We start from the raw sequence: 21,349 nt of genomic DNA on the forward strand, positions 1-21,349 counted from the left end.
ATAAATTGTTATTTCTTTAATGTATTTGTTGTAGTGTTATTTATTTATGCTTGTTTATTGTACGCCTTGGTTGTAAACTGTAAGTGCAATAAATGTAAACTGTAATAAATAAATAAATAAATAAATAAATAAATAAATAAGAGATTGCCGTAGCTTATAGACACCTGCAACATCAGAAGTATCGCATTATTATAGCCAATAGCATAATAAAACAAGCCTAAGTAAAAAAACGACTATGTTTTAGACCACACGACTGAAGTAAGGCTTCTTTAGTTGTCCGAGTCCCTACATTAATATACGAAATGTAGCACTCTCTCTTTCTATCTTTACTAACTTTCGAACAATAATTACTAATTTTATAGATGTTATAAAAACGATGGCGCACAAACCTTACAACGTTTTCGTTTGCCAGGCTTCCAAAAAGTTTACATATTTCGTATTACTTTATAAAAAAAAAGTAATGTAATATTTTATCATCTTACATTTATTGATATTTTGATTGATTTGCAATGTGCTTAAATATGTTAACGTATACCTATTCAATACTGGATAGTGGATATAATTTATTATGTATTTTTACTTATGTGTCACAAAATACACTTAGAGTTTATTTACATGATATGAAGCGTCTTAGGTGCGACAAAGCCAGCCCTGCGGTCACCAACCTGCCTGCCCAGCGTGGTGACTATGGGCAACACACATAATACATGCCATTTTTGGCGTGAACTTGTGGAGGCCTATGTCCAGCAATGGACTGCAATAGGCTGAAATGATGATGTAGTGCTGTTATTATAGCTTGCTTACAAAATGTGTGATCATTTTAGTAGCCTGGCAGAGAAAAACGTAACGAAGTTTGTGCGCCTCTTTTTTGCTAATCTAGAGCAAAGAAATCTGAGAATTTCTCCCAAAATGTGTCAATGTTTTATTACCTATACATTCAAGTATTTCATTCTCCTTAAAAAGATGAAAATGTTTAAATTTCAATTATAAATAAAACGCAACACTTAATTTCGTATGTTATTGTAAAAATAGCATCTAGATAGCATAAAGAACTGAAACGTCTCTGAAGGTCGGTTCAAGGTCGGATATTACATTTTTATCGGATTTTATTATTATGAAGTATGAGATTTTTCAAACTTTATTTTTGTAATTCTATTTCGATTTTATGGTGAAAATCATAACACGGTACGGTTCATCTGATGGTAAGCGGTTACTATAGCCTATAGACAACTGCAATACTAGGAGTATTGCAATCGCGTTGCTTACTCTACCATTCCCGAGGAACTCTGGCTACCTTACTCACGACAGGAACGCAAAAGCAAAAACTCGAAAATAGTTGGACAGTTCACTGTTTTTTTTTTTTAGAATTTTTTAATACTTTATAGAAGGTTTGTTTTATTGAAGTTTTGGCACAGTGTCTCAGCTTGACAGATTACAGACCACAGCTAAATCATATTGCACTCAAGTAGTGTTAAGTTCCTCTGGTAAGTGAGGTGGACAGAGAGTGTGAACTAATAGTAGGAATTAAATAAGCATGAAAGTCACACGAAGTTAAAAATAACCTCACATAATTTGATTGTTTTCACAACATTTCAACCAGAACACGACTGTCACGAATTAGAAATATCTTCGCTGTTACAAAATCGTACTATTTATAAAATTTATAGCGTGTTGAAAATCGATTAAAACTTTAAAACAACGTCTGTTTGTATGCGAAAATAATAGTTAGTTTTATACACCTAGTTTGATTTATGTAATTTGAATGATTTTTTTCACGGGCCAAGACGAGCCAAAAAAAAAAAAACGAAAAGCACTACCTATCTTTTCTCGAAGCGCTTCGTCGCTTTTTTGAACCCTCATAATTTGGGTTTGGATTATACCAGATAAACAAAATTCTGGGGATATGATACCAATAGTGGACTTATTAAACGTATAAAGTTTCAATTGCATAGCTCTTATACTTTAGATTTTATTGGCATCTAAAAAAGCCCGATTTCGTCACTCACTGATGATCATCAAAATTCTTAGAGTACTTCCTGAAGTCCCAGAAAGCTGAAATTTGGTATGTAAGCTAGTATTAGTACACAAACAACAAAAAAATTCTAAAACTTGGAACTTTTACCCCCCAACCCCTTAAACTAGGGGATGGAAGTTTGTATGAGACTTCCGCAAATTTTGATGCTAGAGGTCTGAAAATTGATATAGGGACTCCTTCTCTACTCCTTGTTATAAATAATAATAATAAAATACATAAAAAATAAAAATCGGTTATTAGTTTATGTCGAAAATTTACATTTTGTAATTTTGGTATTTAAGTTTTGACGGAAGTCACCGTTTGCATATCAGTTCAACATAAAATCAAAAACAGCGTGCTTAAACCGAATATGGTGAAGATTGGATGATATTTATGGTATAAAATGTGTCGGAAATAAAATGCAGCTAAAATATTGTCATAAGCAACTTACAAAAAGAAGTGAAATCCCTCCAAAAACATTTTCATGTAAAATGTTGCCAAGACGAGATCATATGGCTCGCACTGTCAAAAAGTTATCAGATCTCATGTAGAGCCAAGCTTCTAACTCTACACGCCCTAACTCTACAAAGCCTAACTTCACAAACTCTACACCTTAGTCAAAATATGTGGCTTGGCCGTTACCGCGACGGGGCCAAAATGAAGAGACAGGGGGCAGCATCGCCAGCAGCAGTAGTCCACCTCACCAGCAGTTGTCATCTACAACATCGGCCGGTAGTAACGAAACGTTTCTATGACACTTAAAACATTTGTCATCGAATCCATTGGAAACCCCTACCACTAGCGCCATCTATTAGCCATCTGCTGTGACCACTGCGTCAACATAATCGCAAAGTACAAATGTAAAAGTATTTTAAACACGAATTCCTTTCTAAAAGTGTTTGGTCGACGATTGACAAAACACATCAGAATCGCATACAATTGACGTTTAAAAATAAACATTGAACATTTTGTATGCGTACTGTTTTATTATCTGTCCAGTATTGTAAAGGAAATAAAAATAAATATCTTATATAAGTGGCCTGTATTAAATTGATAACGTAATACTAAAAATAAACGAATATTAAAATAGTTTTATATGTTTCGCATCATTTAGTTACCTACATCTTCAAAAATATGAACAACGTTAATATCTGTCCGTATGGTAATGACGAAAAATAACTAATTTTAAATTAAGTGTTATGTATGTATATGTTTATCTATCAATCCTCAGTATTGTAAAGACTTTTAGGCTGTCATCGTTACCGTAACTGATCCTAACTAAGTTAGAAGAACAAAAGTAGAAAAACATTCATTAATTTTTTATAAAAATAAATTGGAACTAACGCGAAAAATGGACAAGTATAAGTAAAAGAGGTAAATTAAAATATACCCCATGAAAACCCATACCCTACCATACCTTTGACCCAGCTCAAATCCCTAACGGATGTCTCCAGCCCGGGGGAGCTGGATGTCCGATTTGCACGGACTAAAACCTCTGGTGTGTTACTTCGCTCGCCTGGGGTGGGATCGAGGGCACGCTAAGCACTTCCACGATCCCGCCGGTATACCTTACCATACCATACCCTATAGAAAAATCTCAGATCTCATAAAAACATGGACAAATGCAGTCCAAATTCTCATAAATTTTATAGGCTCTTATAACTCGGTATGAGAAATTGGTCTGCATTTGTGTATGGTTTTATGAGGTTCGTGACAATCAAGTCTGGAAAGACCTACACCAGGAGCTCAGAACGCTCAGACCAAGACAAACATTATCTGTGGCAATACAAAAGTTTGTTATAGCGGGTCAGTTTGTTTTGGAACACAATTTTTTTTGCGTTCCAAAAAATAACAATTTATTAATTTTAAATGTGCCCGTGTCTATTTCACTATATTTAGTAGGTATATAAAACTTGATAAATTTTATAATTATCATCTTTTACCTTTTGCGTTACCAATATATTAGGCATATTGTAAGTACAGTCACAATAAAGTGTGGTGTGTAAGTATATTGTATAGCCTTCAGTCAGCATTAAACCGATGTACTGAGCAGCGAGCTTCTTATATTAATAATGTGGGGAAACTCGAGCTAAACGGACGTGTTTTCTTTACCTACCATGACTACTAACGCTATACAATACATCACGAACCTGCCAGGAGACCCTTTCACTCAAAATGACCAAAAACAGACATAGAAAATGTCTCATTCTTTAAGTAACTCTTATTATTCCGCAATAAAATTAACACAAACAAACTTGCATGCACATCAAATCAAGAAAATAACAAGAACCAAAGTAAAACACACATAAAATGTCATCATGATACATCTATCAATCAAGATATGAAGCCATTTGGCGCTTCAAAATTAGTATGCTTATTTACGCGCCAATAGTATACGAATTTCTTGGCTACAAATTGGCTCTTAGCATCAAGAATATCATAATTGGGTTAGTGGTTAGCTTTGAAATTATATTAATTTCAATCGATCGCTTTGCGGGTTGATCAACCAGCATCAGGTCGATAGCCTTCCGAAAATAACATTGAACGTGGCCTGCATGTGGCATTGTTTTAATCAATTAGTGTTTTGAATAAACACAACTGTTTCGATGCTAAATTCATCGTTTATAACAGTGATTTTTGACAGATACGAGAGGTATTTTAATAGTTTATTTATTTATGAATTCTGGAAGTTGATTTTCGGAGGCCGTTTTTCGGTCGGTAGCCTTCAGTTTCAGATATGTTTTAGGTTTCTGAATATATTTATGTAATCCAAGTTTCCTGGAAGGAATTGTAAACGAACCATTTGATTGTATTGCACAATTTTTAATTGTCTTTGGTTGTTTTTGTTGTATACATTAGTATTAAAATATTCGTTACTTGTAACAGTGTGACAAAAAAATCTTTCATTGAAGTGAAACTTCTTTATCGGTGTTGGAAAAAAATTTAAACGCGTCACATTTTTCGGTTACGCGTCACATTTTTCGGTTACGCGTCACATTTTTCCATTACGCGCCATCTTTTTCTTGTCCCTACCACGGTTGATTCGAAGAGTACTTTCTCCAGCGGAGTAGGGATAGCATGTCGTTTAAGCGGACTTACTCCCACCACTAGACTTGACCGTTTTTGTATTGCACCCTTATTTATTTCTAACACTCTATAGTGACGTGATAAATATCAAAATACTGTAATAATCTTAGTAGTAATATATATTCATGTCATGTCATGATAATAAAAGCCTTTTGTTAAACTTTATCTAATTTAACTTTAATAACCAATTTCTATAAAGTTGCATATAGTAGATCATTTTTTGGAAAATAAGGTCATCAAAAAGTTTCACATCTTACGTGTGTACACTAGTTATTTAAAATTGTATTTAATACTGAGGGAAATGTTGTAGAAATGGAGATGAGATGACCTGATGAGCTCCGATTTACAACGATCATTTGACGCTCGTACCTTCTAGTGCACGCAAGTTTTATCACTGGATCAATGACCTATCATGACTAATGTTTTGTAAGCTCTGCTGCTGAATACATGTTTGGCATAGTTATTACCCTGGTGTGCTAATGTATGTTTTTTCTTGACCCAATCAACAAAATAACGACGACGAACTGACTGTTATTTATTTACTTGTTTTTGCCACAAAATTTCAGTTGTTTGCGAGGGAAATAACTTGAAGCTTATTTCATCCCATTTCTTCTAAAAATTGGAAAGATACATATTTCAAATTTAATTCCAAGCACACGTTAGTTGATTCATTATTTCACTTCTTCATCAAGCAGAAATGACTGAAATAAACAAACTCTATGAAAAAACTTTGGAAGACTCTTAAATTATTAAACAACTCACATTTAACGATCCCTACTAGAATATGAAACCATGTCTGGGTTTGGAAAGACCTGTCACAATACAATCACAAGCGTTCAGACTACAAAACATCTGGGGAAGAAACTCTCGACTACTAACGCATCAGTCAATTGTTGTGACTAAGATTGTCTGCGATCATAAATTAGAAAAGATACACAACAGATGTTTACAATACTAGGTCATTACACTTAGGATATTGGACACTAGACCACCTTCCTTCAGCTCTTGCTTTACTTGGTCCGTTCAAAGTACGTTGCTCTATAAAAATGAGAGTTCATAATAGTAAAACGCCCACATTAATGTGAGCTGTCAGTCAATCTGTCATTATACATTTCTATTTCTGTTGTTCTAATATTTATTGTTTTTGTATGTAACTGGGACGCTCGAGGAAAAAACTGAAACTCGTTAGAACTATGTGATATTGTATTGACGAAATGTCTTGAATTAATGGTTTGTGAAATAGTACAATTAAACTCAGGTGGGGCACGGAAATTTCCTGCTCAAAATATGGAGCAGCCCGACTGGGGTAGTACCTCAAACTAACAGAAGATTACAGCTAAATAACACGACTTTCAAGCAGTGTTGTGTTCCTGTTGGTGAGTTAGGTGACCAGAGCTCCTTGGAGGAATTGGGGATAGGGTCGGCAACGCGCTTGCGATGTTTTTGATGTTGCAGATTTCTATAAGCTACGGTAATCGCTTACCATCAGGTGAGCCGTACGCTTGATTTTGTACTCAAATTTATTTCGCTTGATATTGCTCTCCGCAAGTGCAGTAATATAACATTTGTCTTCTTTAATTATATCAAAACGTATGAAATTATAAATGAATTATGATTCTCTTTAATGTAATTAGCTGCAGTCTATACTTATAATAAAGATTTGACTCTTTTCAAGGTCTACTGTTTAATAATAACACTTAGTTGTGATTGCGAATACTTCTCTTCCTTCCTTTTTCTTATCAACAAGGTTTTCACAATCATTGAATCCTTCCAGTACCTGGGTGATTGACTACCAATGTATAATGCTATATACGACAAGAACAAAAAAATATAATAGTCAAAATGTCCTAATATTTTGAAATGTCAAAGTGTAGTTTTAAAATGGTTAAGACCCCAGTAAATTAAAGACGATATAAGAAATTAGGCCATGAAACATACTGTTGGAGTTCATATTAGGCTATAGTAACATCAAAATTTCTGATACATAAAGTATTGAGACGCAGTTAAATTTAAAATATATTATTATTTTGTTTATTACAAGTAAATATACAAGATTTTAATAATATGAAATAATCGCATCGCTACCAAATGTTGCGTTCCTGGATCGAGGACGTATTTTTGGACGAAACATTTCCTTGTTTTCTTGTGATTCCGTTTAAATGGGATAATTATTTTCGAATTGGCATTAAATGTCTCGCAAGTGAACACGGATGTGTTCAATTGTTCTGCTTTTCGGTCATTTGAAATTTGGGTTGTCTTATTTTTGGAATTTATTGCGTTTTTACTCTTTTTGTGAAAGCATACTGCCTGATCGAATGTTAAAATGGGAATGGGCAGGTAATAATAACAGGGTTTTGTTGAGGTGCTAATTTTAATTTACTAAGAAATCTTCCTTTAACTATCCTAATATTTGCGTGGGATTATCTATTGATATGAAAACTTTTAGTCTTATATTGAACTTGCGACCCACCCCGGCTCCGTACGGGTAATAAATATAAAATATAAAATGAATATTTGCAGTGTAAGCGCAAAAAAATGTTAAAATTTACGACACCTAATTAGAAACCTTTAAAATTATCAGTGATCCTCTACTATATTATGCATGTATTATACACATAAAACTTCCTCTTGAATTACTCTATTTACTAAAGAAAACCGCATCAAAATCCGTTGCGTAGTTTTAAAGATCTAAGAATACAGACAGCGGGAAGCGACTTTGTTTTATACTATGTAATGATATTACGCATGAAGGACAGTGTTTTATTTGTCTCGAGTTTTGTATTGTGAAAAGTCTTTATTTTGGGATTAAACTATGCAGAATATTAAAATATTTGTTACTTGTGTGTGTACTTTTTGCGTATTATATTGGTGTGTTTCTGTACTTATATATTGGGGTAATTAAAAATTCTACCGTACAAGCAATCGCTCTTTTCTCTTTTCAACACAACCATAACAATGACCACAAGATAAGGTATACCCTCCTTTTGACAACTTCGGAATAATTATTAATCAAAATTGTAAATAGAGAAAGAAAAATAGCCATTACGAATTTGATTACTTCAAGCTGCAACATCCCATTTCTAGCCATAGCACCACCTTTTCCATGTAGACGAAGTGTCAAAAATTAATCCACCAGACTGTTTCACTGCGGATCAATTGCTATCAGGTATCTGTGATAACAATCGGGACCGACAGCTTAACGTGCTCTCCGAGGCACAGTAGGGAGACCACAAGGATAGACAAGACCGGGAAAAAATATTTGTACATATACATATACATCCATCCATCGTCCATCTTTGCACAAATGTAAACATCTGTCCCAAGGGAGAATCGAACCCACGACCGTGGGGCTCGACGCCTACACCAGAGCGTTTTTGCGGTGTATTTTAAATTTACAACACTGCAATGTTATTGTGCTACCTTAATCCCTAAAAATACTCAAGACAATATCACAAAATCATCTCGTATCAAAACATTCTTGTAAATGTCAAATAATATAATTTAAAATGGCAACACTTTAAGCGACAAAATAATTATAACAGAGGCGCAGATCAAAAGATGAAAAACTGTTGGGTACATAATTAATAGTTACACGAGTGACCGTTTGGCAAAAACAGACGAGACCGTATCTTTGTTTAATAATAGAGTGGGGAATCTTCGAATATAACATTTTAGTACCTATTAACTTTTAAGGGATTTTAGCTCTTATACCTCGTAGTATAAATGCTATATTGATAGAGTATATATAGTGTATATAATCATAAGATAATAATAAAATTTGACCAAAACAAAGGTATCTGATAGTTGTACACTAACACTTGTATTGGAATAAATATTTAACCATCTCTAACGATTTAATCCTCAATTTTTAAACACCTTGTTGAAACTCTTCTCACTAAATAATCCTCAGAAATAAAAAATTCTTGGGTTTGGATCCTGAAACATATAATTTTTTTTGTTTTTTTATACAACTAAGTCGGCAAACAAGCCTACGGCTCGCCTGATGGTAAGCGATTACTTGCGATTACTGTAGCTTATAGACGTCTGTAACACAAGAAGCATCGCAAGCGCGTTGCCAACCCTATCCCCGCTTCCCGCCAGGAGCTCTGGTCACCTGACTCACCAACGAGAACACAAAATAGCTTGAAAACAGTGTTATTTAGTTGTGATCTTCTGCAAGGTCGAGATACTACCCCAGTCGGACTGCTCCATATTTTGAGCAGGAGATTTCCTGCTGTGCCCTACGTAAGTTAAAACGATCTAATATCTGTATGACCTGAAACACACATACCTAGTTATAGCTTTGTCTAGCTGTTTCAGTTGAATTTTAAAAGGTACTTTCAAGATGGCTCATAGTGTTATTAAATCAATTAGCGTTTTTTTTTCTGCAATAGCTTTCTAAATAATAAGTTTCATGAGACAAAATGAATTCCACGAAATAGTAAATGCTAAAGTTTGGATGAATAAATGTACGTTACATATATACATATACTAGCTGTGCCCGCGGCTTCGCCCGCGTAGAAATCAGTGCGTCACAAAGTTTTCCCGGCAAACTTCCAGTGAAACTATTATCGAAATCGGCTTAGCCGTTCCGTAAACCTTTTTCTCCAAGCCCTCTCTCCATTGCTGAAATCGCATGAAAATCCGTTCAGTAGATTTTGAAGGAATCCATCACATACTTTTGGGGACTTTGTTTTATAATACACTAACTGTCGCCTACGACTACGTCCGCGTGGTTATGAAGATATGCATTACTATTAAGATGTTTAACGCAAATAATTTTTTTATTTCAGTCACTTGAAATGCTTATCAAACTGAGTAACTTTTTAAAAGGCACAATTTAGTATAATTTAATAGTTATTTTTATAAAACCTCTGTATACACCACATTTTTAGTTTTATTTTCGTGCTGTATATGTTTCATACAAACTATCAACCCTAATTAAACCCTCTTAGCGGTGGAATATCGCAAAATCCGTTCTTAGCGGACGTCAACTAACTATAATCTACCTCCCTGCCTCATCTTTGTCCATCCTGGATGGATGGACCATCCAGCGGTTATTAAGTTCTCGTGATGAGTGAGTCAGTGACCTTTCTCTTTTATATATATAGATTACGGTGCATTATTTGGACACCTTCTCGCTATCTATAGAGCATACATTTTAAATTTCAAGTCTTTTACTTCTAAAACATAGGACTTTCATACAAACTTCCAACCCCCCGTTTTACCCCCTTAGGGGTCGAGTTTCGCAAAATCCGTTCTTAGCGTATCTCTACGCCCTATAAGGAGCCTTCCTGACAAATTTCAAGTTTGTAGGTGTTATAGTTTCGGAGATTTCGTGATCAGTGAGTCAACCTACCATCCCTCGTTTTAACCCCAAAAAGGGGTTGATTTCTAAAGATACATTATTTGGACGCCTTCTCATCATCTATAGAGCATACATTTTAAATTTCAAGTCTTTTACTTCTAAAACATAGGACATTCATACAAACTTCCAACCCCCGTTTTACCCCCTTAGGGGTCGAGTTTCGTAAAATCCGTTCTTAGCAGATCTCTACGCCCTATAAGGAGCCTTCCTGCCAAATTTCAAGTTTGTAGGTGTTATAGTTTCGGAGATTTCGTGATCAGTGAGTCAACCTACCTACCCCCGTTTTAACCCCAAAAAGGGGTTGATTTCTAAAGATACATTATTTGGATGCCTTTTCATCATCTATAGAACATACATTTTAAATTTCAAGTCTCTTACTTCAAAAACATAGGACTTTCATACAAACTTGCAACCCCCGTTTTACCCCCTTAGGGGTCGAGTTTCATAAAATCCGTTCTTAGCGGATGTTTACGCTCTATAAGGAGCCTACCTGCCAAATTTCAAGTTTGTAGGTGTTATGGTTTCGGAGATTTCGTGATGAGTGAGTGACCTTTCACTTTTATATATATTATTATAGATTATAGATTATATAATACATAGTCTGATAGGTAGTCTCTTACCATCAGGTGAGCCGTACGCTTGTTTGCTGAACTAGTGAAATAAAAAAAAAATAAAAAAAACTATGGTATCTTTGCATTAACTGTAATTTATTTTCTAATGTTTACGCGAACTTCACTCATTATAATGAAAACTTTTTCGGATTTTATCGCGGTTTGTTCTCCCGTGTCCGTGGTTGCCGTAAAGTATCTGAAACGTCGGGCATCTAAAAAACTTAATAAACCACGATAAAATCGAAATTATTATTATTAATTATTAAAACGAATATAATTATTATTTGTAAAATAATGATTAAAAAGTGCCTTTGAAGCTACGTGAATAAAGTAACTTGATTCATGATACATCATTATAAAACATAAATTTTAGCTATATCACAGCTAATCACATGATATCGTTCTAATATCGCGGCGAGCGTGGCAACGTCCATAAAACAAGGTATAAACAAATTGCACACGTGCCTGAACTTTGTATGAACGCAAAAATCTTCTAAATATAGAATACACATTTTCTGTTACTAATAGAATTTTACACACAATTACGTAATAGAAAACTTTTAAAATACAGTAACAAACTGACGCACACTACCTGGGCTTACGCGGTTTTCGAATCCCAGTATCTTTTCTATTTTCTAATATATAAAATTCTCGTGTCGCGGTGTTTGTAGTTAAACTCCTCCGAAATGGCTTGACTGATTCTCGTGAAATTTTGTGTGCATATCGGGTAGGTTTGAGAATCGAACAACATCTATTTTTCATACCACGAAGTTATAAGGAGGGGGGATTAGGGGGGTTAACAACATATATCGCAAAACAACGTTTTGGGGTCAGCTAGTAAATCTATATATTAATACGTGAAGCAAAAACTTTGTACCCCTTTTTATAAAAATTGCGTTAACGGAGGAGAGTGAAATTTCGCATACTTATAGTTTATATAGAGAAGAAGTGCAGAATGCTAATATATTTTTTAAAATAATCGTGTTTGCTGGCAAACGAAACAAAACCGACTTCAATTAGATCGACAAGTAATGCAACGTAAGTAGACGAAAAAAATTAACAAACGCACTAGTCGTCACTACGATTTTCGAGGGTTTCTCTCGATTTCTATGGCATTCCATCATCAGATCCTGATTTCCTTATCATGGTACCACACTTGGAATATCTTTTCTTTACAAAGGTTTTACTTCATAAAGTGACAAACAATTAAATAAAGTGTGCGATCAGCAGCGCACAAACTAAAAGTTTGATCACTCAGGCTATATTAAAACCCAACCCAACCAATCCTGTTTCATCCTCAAAAGGCCTTCTTTAAGATTGAGGTACTTCACCAATCATCTCATCAATAAAATGGAATATTCTTTACTGCTCACAATGTTAAAGATACTTTAAAATATGTAGGTACTAAAATTAATGTTCAAAGCCGGTGTTATCACTAAATGGCTTCCAGACACCAAATGTATTATTAAATATTTATTATTTACTAGCTGTGTCCGCGACTTCGTTTGCGTGGAATGTAACAAAAACGTTGTACATCTCGCAGAGTTATAAAATTAATAAATTTCTCTCGTCAAAATCGGTCCAGCCGTTTCAGAGATTAGCCGGAACAAACAGACATACAGACAGACTGACAGATAAAAATTGTAAAAAAAAATGTTATTTCGATATATGTACCGTGTACATACATCCGTATGCATTTTGGTAAAAAGCGGCTATTTTCATATTACAAACAGACACTCCAATTGTATTTATTTGTATAGATATATATGACTTTATTGCTTAGTTATACTGATTTTATATAAATTGTTATCTATTACAAAATGAAAAAAAAAAAAACAAATGAAGTCATCTGTCCGTTGTTGGAAAAATAATTATCAATAAACAACAGATTTGATATTTTACATTAGATTATTCTTATCAAAAGACTAAGTGTATGACTGTTCGTGTCTGTAAGAGCTCTCAAATTGGTTTATGACCTAAGTCAGTTGTATTAGGTACATCATTTTTACTATCGAAATCAAGAGTTACAATCAAGCGTTTTGCTAGGTAAGACGGTAAGCAGTTACAGTAGCCTATGAACTCAGGTACAGCAGAGGTATTAGCGCATTGCTGACCCTGCCTCCAATATCACCATCGAACATTTCCAGGATCGCTGGTTACCCTACTCACCACTGGAACCTAAATTGACTATTTAATAATATCAATATACATTTTTTTGATATATTACTTGGTCGGCAAACAAGCGTACGGCTCACCTAATGGTAAGCGATTATCGTAGCTTATAGACGTCTGCAACAACAGAAGCATCGCAAGCGCGTTGCCGACCCTCCACCAATCCCCACCAGGAACTCTGGTCATCTTACTCACAACAGAAACACAATCCTGCTTGAAAACGGAATTATGTAGCTGTGATTTTCTTTAAGGTCGAGGTACTACACCAGTCGGGCTGCACCGTATATTGAGCAGGAAATTTCCTGCTGTGCCCGACCCCAGTTAATCTTAAGCATCTTAAAATTACTTACACATGTAGCAATATACATAAATATAAAAGTAATCCTACAAAGAACTATGCGAGTTATGTTTATTTATTACATTTATAAAAGTATATAAAATTATAGAACACACGTTTAGTATTTAATAATTTTAATAAAAATTCCGAAAAGAAAAGCTCATTAACACTTCGAAAAAAACACAATTCGATGTTCTTTTTATTCTGGAGACCGATTCGAACGTAAATAATGTATTCTGCCAAGGTTTTAAAATAGTACTCGGATATTGCATTCCAGGTTTAATTTATCTTTTTTTTTTTGTTTTAGTAAAAAGGCCGCAACCTTTTTTTGTGTTGCCGTACTATGACTGTTTATAAAGATTGTTAATAATATATTTTGTCCTTTTAAAACATTGTCGACAATTAAGATGCATTTAGAATAATTAATAAAAAATAGTTCATTGAACGTATGAGTTTAAATAGTAAATCTTTCTCTAAAACGATGTGGTTTTTCGTATTCTAACACGATTTTTATTTAAAAATTTCGGAACAACAAAGTAAGAACATTATTAGCCTTACAACTAATACAAAGGAGTTATCGCGAAAAGTTTTTATATTTTCAAGCGCATATACGTTTATACCGAATTTTAACAAGATTTTTTTTTAATTTACCGATTAAATTTGCGCACGTCACTAGTCTGGCAAGCTGGAAAACTTAAAAAATTAAAAAATACTCACTCACCCAATCAAAATCATTGTCCACTGACATACACACAATAATCAAATTATTTTTGTAACTCCACTATTCCGCAAATATTATATTATAAATCCGCGTCTATTTATAAGAACGGCCGATCCCGCGCGAGTCCCGCTAACGTCTGGGTAATAATGATCTCCTGAATGTAAATCGGGATTGGGAATATATAAAATTACTCGTTGAGTAGTGATGTGCAATATTACTTACTAGATGCGCTTTACGATTTCACCCGTTTTAAAGTCGGAATAAAAAGTAACTTTTTATTCAACAGGGGTGTGGTCATAAGCTTACGGTCCAGCTTTTGGTAAGCGGTTACCGAAGTGTGTAGACGCCTGTAACACAAAGAGCATCGCTAATGCGTTATTGATTCTAACCTCGATCCTGCCCAGGTGCTCTGGCTAACTTAATCACCACAGGTGTTCCTGTGGCACAGGAACACAACACTGCTTGAGAGCAGTGTTATTTAGCTGTGGTCTTCTGTAAGGTGGAGGTACTTCCCCTGGCAGGCTGCTCCAGATTTTGAGCAGGATATTCCTATCAAATTATTTGATATCCTTAGTTCTGCCTAAATAAATTATATATACAACTAGCTGACCCCGCAAACGTTGTTTTGCCATATATGTTATAAACCCCCTACATTGCCCGCCCCCCCTTATAACTTAGGGGGATGAAAAATAGACGTTGTTCGATTCTCACACCTACCCAATATGCACACAAAATTTCATGAGAATCGGTCAAGCTGTTTCGGAGGAGTTTAACTACAAACACCGCCACACGAGAATTATATATATATATGAATCGTTGTATTGGTAAATCTATTTATTGTAAATATTGTTTGCATAATTTACAATAAATAGATTTACCAATACAATGATTCGTTGTCATACAACACGTTCCCCTTTTCCGTTTCATCGATACTTTAATCGCACATCACTACGCTCCGAACATATCAACAACACCTGGCAATACACGAACTTCTCAGAACCGAATCTTTGTTTATTTTTGTAAATGTAAATTCATGTATTTTTCTCATTTTACTTCATACGTTAGTTAAACCGTCAAAACATAGGTTTATTTGTAAATTTTGTATCTTCTTAGTTACTTACGGACTTCCTTAATTTTTACGTAAACAGCTAGCAACAATAAAAAATTACTAATTTGAAAGTATATAAAAGAAAATGAATGAATAGAATGGCATATACATTTTGATGTTATTATTAAAATAATGTAATTTTTAAAAGTACGACGACGAGTTAACGCAAAGGTTGCGGACACGTTGTTGTTTGTATAGTTCCTAAAATTGTTTGTATGTTCTGGGCCTTTGTGTTTGTTTTACGTATTCCTGAACCTCTGACACAGGGTTGTCATTATACGGGGCGGTAGGAGGCGGGGGAGTAGATATTTATTTATTTTCCGTGACTGCTATGTACCGCACACCTTACACAAAAAAAATCTCATAAAAAAAGGAAAGTAACCTAAAATTACTAACGTACATTATTACATCTTAGGTAATAAAAACCGATGGCAATAGCAAATGGCTTTGACAGGACTGGTGGATTGAAACCGGACTTAAGCAATTTTGCTAAAAAAATTTGCATTTCGAATTTCAGTACCCAGGCTACCTTACCTTTCGAAATAAAAGAAAGCACCCGGACGACGACGGAATTTAACAAAAGAAGTTATTGTACAGTACACAGAGTAATAAAATAAATAAATTTCTAAAATAAAAGTAATCTAAGTTAGTCCTTCTTGCATCAGCCAGTGGAAGTCTCGTCATAATCAGTCCAGCCGTTTGAGAGATTAGCCGGAAACATTGTAAAAAAAATGTTAATTTAAGATATGTACCGTGTATACATCCATATGCATTTAGTAAAAAGCGATTATTTGAAACAACAATCAGACGCTCCAATTTTATTTATTTGTATAAATAGATTATATCATACATCTTTTAGTCAAAAGCATTAAGAGGAAAGGGTACCGAAGAGACTTTTCAAAAATAGGTATTTGAATAAAATGTTTCTGTCGCGCTGCATGCCGCTACCGCGCCCCGCGCCATCTCCGCTCCGTTTTTTCTATGTGTGACTGTCGTGTTGTTAGTGTGCGTGCACCGGCTATTCAGCTATTAATTGTTGACGATATTTTAGTATTCGCATCTTTCATAGTGCTATTTTTCTGAATTTGGCATGTTTTATTGAATTTGTTCTGCATCGTATTGCTGTGACTCGGCTTACTATTATTGAATTTCGTAAACTACTTATTATTATGTTTTATTATTTTGACTTGGATACTCTTTGTGACTTGATACATGTCTATATTTTTGTGGGTAATTATCGAAATACTTAGGTACTTTATTTATGAATTAGGTATGTAATTACATGGTTGAGGTGTGTTAGAATGGGTAATGAAATACATACATAATTATAGTGTATACATGTAGTACATAGTATAAGTGTAAGTATAGTATATATATGTAATGTAGTACATACATAGTATAAAATGTTTGTCTTAGTACCTATATAATTTGTAATGTCTCATGTTTGTCGCAGTTATTAATACATAGGTATAGGTTATATGTATTAATTAACATATAATTGCGGCGATATAACAATGATTAAAAATAATATCATAATTAAAAAAAAAAAAAAAACAAGAAAAGCCGCCTGCGTGAAGAACAACTATTAGAAAGTCAATTGAAAAGGCTGGAACAAGATAAAAATTCTATAATTACACAAAGATAATAACATAACTAAATAAATCACACCAATTTCACTGTACACTTACAAAAATCATGAAGGCGACTTTTTCAATTATTATTTTATTTATGTTTTTTTAGTTAGGCAAATTACGTAATCGATTGAAATTTTTTAAAGAGTGGTTGATCAACATGGCATAACATAACAATACACTTTATTGTACACCAACAGAAAATAATAATACGTATCAGATTGATTTTTAACCGACTTCCAAAAAAGGAGGAAGTTCTTAATTCGACTGTATTTTTCTTTTTCTTTTTTTTTTGTATATATGTTACTTCAGAACTTTTGACTGGGTGGACCGAGTTCGACTTGTACGCAAAGGAAAAAAAGCCGACTTCAATTACATCGACATGTAATATAACAAAGGTAGACGAAAATATAGTCAAGTAAATACGCGTTATTAAAGATTACTCAAAAAGTTGTTATCAAATCTCGATGAAATATGACTACACGATAAACATCAGCTTTCGATAAAATTAAAAATCATGAAAATCGGTACACCCAGTAAAAAGTTATGCGGTATAATACAACGTAGGTCGACGAAAATAGTCAAGTAAAAACGTATTATTTATATAACTCGAAAAGTTGTTGTTAGATCTCAAATAAACTTAAGTGACACCAAATGACACACACCACCTTTCGATTAAAAAAAAATTGTTGAAATCGGTCCACTCAGTCAAAAGTTCTGAAGTAACATACATAAAAAATACAGTTAAATTGAGAGCTTCTTCCTTTTTTGGAAGTCGGTTAAAAATAGAAACCGATTTTACACGTCTATAAAATTCCTAAGTCGACAAACTTGAACAGTGAAAGATTTAGTATAAAAGAAAGAGGAGTGAGAGGGAAATTCAAGAAGTAAGCTTTCCTCAGAACGAAGACTGCGTTCATTGGAATCACTAAGAAATTTAAATCGTCGTTTTAGATAAGCAGGTACAACAGGGTTAAAAATAATAAAGTAAGTTGAGAATATACGTATTCCCGCAGTAGGGAATTGGGTGCCACGCAGGGCGTAACTACTGCCGTATCAGCCGTATCAATGATACGGGGCCCCCTATTTACAGGGCCCCTAAGGTGTGTAAGCAAAAATTAGTAAAATGTTATCCACAATGTCACTGAATCTTGTGCTTCCTGAAAAAAAGAATAAAAAAAACTGTCATACACACCTATAGAGTTTTCACTTCAGAAATGACTGAAGTCTGAAAAGCAATCCCCTTTTATCCGAATCAAGCGTGCGCCCAATTGTTGATAACATTCTGTATCGTTTATTTCGGGATTCAGTTAATCATTATGAACAATGAATTAATCTTTTTTATATAAGAATGGGGCACACAAGCAAACGAAGCCATCTGATTTATAACGGCTACCGTCGCCCATGGCCTTTATAGAAAAAATTTAGACACTAGACGCTTGAAAACCCCCAAATTTTAGCAAGGTCATTCCACACTTTGAATGTACGCGGAAAGAATGCGCACGAAGCTCGCACATTGGTTGCAAACCACTGGTGGATACAATTACCACCACTAGACTTCTTGACATCGAAAGAATGCAGAACACGACAAACGACACTGCTCATAGTGCACATTACGCATCGCGTGCTCGCACCGTGGAATGCTCGGTGGTGCTTTTCCCTCATCGTCAAGAGTTGAATTCGACGCAAAAAGAGTGCAAAGAATTTTCGCTTACTTTTTCGCATAATGTGTCAGAGAGCCTTCAGGTTCACGCAATGATGGAAGTGTAGACTAAAAAAAGTTACCTTCGACAGCTTTTGTAAGAAACAAAAGGCACGGGTTCCATTTGGAAAGCCCAATAGTCTCTCGCCAATACTGCTGTGTTTGAACTTTGCCCTAGCGATTTACTACCTGTAAGACCTGGAGGCAGCGTTGAATCTCTTCTTCAGGTTATGCGCCTGTGAATCCCCCATATAGATGCGGAAGATTCATAGGAATTCACTAATAGTATTGGCCTCACTCTCGAATTATTACTGATAAAATTCAATAGCCTTGCATCCAGTTTTCCGGAGGTATTAAAACAGGAACAGCTACAGCAGACTACACTCACTTATTGTCTATTCTAGGAGGAAGTAATAACTTATAATCAATAAATATTTATTTTAATTCAATGCAAGCATTTTTTTTGTGAGAAATCTTTACCCATCATTTGCCTGCCCCCCCACTAATTTTGATACAGGGCCCCAAGGTTCCCGGGGTTCCAAGGAATGCTACGCCAGTGGTGCCACTTGAGTTTTTTACGCAATTCAGAAATATGATTCTATTTGCGAAGTCCAAATACGAATCGCATAGGTACATAGATTCGACCAAATTTAATAATCTGCTCCTCAGTAATGTCAAGAAAACAACTAAGCAATTTTTTACCGATGAAAAAAAACAGAGGAGGTTCTAAAGTCGCCACGTACCTATATTTATTTATGTTTGACCATGCATAACTTTTTACAGAGTATTCCGAAATTGATAAAAAAATATATTCGAAAGAGTAAACCCCGAAGTTGTTTTTCGCCTAGGAGACGAGGAAGAAGCGCGGCTCGCAGCTTGCTTGGCATAGGCATGGGAAAGAGCAGAGTCCTAATTTTTTAAACTTCCTTATTGTATTTTTTATTAGTATTACGGTAATAATAATCACAATATACTTTTTTGAAATCCTTGTATTGAGCCCTTAATTTGATACCAAAAACAAACAACACAGTTATTTACCATAACTATCATTGTTATTTGTTAGCGAAACCCTTCATTAGCCCAGGTTTGCACAGTGTTACAATAAAAACCGCATATACAAATACGGTTTTATTGTAGTTATGAAAAGAGAAATTATTTAATTTTGTTAATACGAATTTTAGAAAATATCGACTAAAAATTACATCACTAGTGTATCGATATAATTATCGACTATGAGGCATCACTTCGTTGGCGTATATACGTATTGCTTTGACCCTTCTCTCCCCCAGACCTATCCCCCAAAAAGCAAGAAAGGGACAACTGCAGCTCAGACCGTTTTAGGTACATAAGTTTTGACCAAAACAGTGTTTCGTAGTCGACTGTTTTCTCCTCAAAACATGGCAATTTTTTTTTAATTTTTTTTAGAAAATAAAAGAAGACTTTGGCTATGCCCCTATGTTCTCATTTTTTTGAAAATATGCATATATATTTTTTAATGAGTGTCTGAAAATGTACAAAAAATTATGCAATATTTCGATTTTTTGAAGTCTCCTAATTCCTATGATAATAAGAATATGAAAAAAATCAAAACATAGGGGCATGGTGATGGCAGCAAAGAGTTCTATGTCACAAAAATATTTGATCTAGTGTCATTATCCAGGGAGAAAACAGTCGACTACGTTTGTATGGAGAAAGAGCCGGTACCCTTTCCTCTTAACTTTTAGAAATTTAGATCAGATATTTTATATCTTCTCTCGCGTGTCTCTGCGCGTCTGTGCGCGTAGGTGCGCGTCTATTCGCGTCTGTGCATGTCTGTGCGCGTGTTTGTGCATGTGCGCGCGCGCGTGTGTGTGTGTGTGTGTGTGTGTACCTTACCTCTGTTTACAAAGAAAAAGCGTAGTATTTAATTATTTTTAATTTATGATAATAACCTTTAATCTTTACTACAATTGCAACAAACCCTACTTAAATCCGTGTTATCGCAAAAAACCGGTTATGGACTACTAGGCGCATACACAACACATATTATGGTGAGCGAACTACAGCTTATTTAGTGCCTAGACTAACAAATGACTTACCATCAAAATTGATTGAAAGTATTACACTATTTAATTAAAAAAATAAACTTAAAAATTACTTTCTTGACACTATTTTGGCTTGATTCATTTGAATGTGTGCATCTTTTTATTTGAGTTTTCAGTCCCAGCTTGCTTCTAATAGGAGGGTGGGTAAATATGTGATTATTATGATGATAAGGCTTTATATATTTACTTAATAAGATAGGATTAGTCATATAATATATTAATAAAAACTAAAAAAAAAAAGAAATTTAAATGGATGAAACGATTTCTAAACATACAAAAAAAAAATACCTAACTACTAACAATAACATAGGTTAAGTGTACATTGTAAGTAGCAAATAAGTGTACATATATTGTAGTTAGAAAATAAGTGTACATATATTGTAGTTAGCAAATAAGTGTAAATATAATAAAAATAATTATCATATAAAAATATAATAAAGCAATATGTAGAATAGTATTGATCAGTGGACTCGCGTCGACTTTTTAGAAATTTTAAAACTAGCTATTAAGAGCC

At 34.4% G+C, this 21,349-nt stretch overlaps 1 long non-coding RNA gene across 1 annotated transcript in view; it reads right to left on the reverse strand.

Moving 5' to 3' along the window:
- Positions 1-14,531, reverse strand: part of LOC123668211 — a 40,224-nt gene extending 25,693 nt beyond the window's left edge. The window contains exon 1 of the long non-coding RNA XR_006745523.1: positions 14,311-14,531. This is a non-coding gene — a long non-coding RNA (uncharacterized LOC123668211). The remainder of the gene's footprint in view (positions 1-14,310) is intronic.
- Positions 14,532-21,349: the final 6,818 nt, after the last annotated feature.

This window comes from Melitaea cinxia, chromosome 30 (genome assembly GCF_905220565.1).
Source record: "Melitaea cinxia chromosome 30, ilMelCinx1.1, whole genome shotgun sequence".
Lineage (NCBI taxonomy): Eukaryota > Metazoa > Arthropoda > Insecta > Lepidoptera > Nymphalidae > Melitaea > Melitaea cinxia.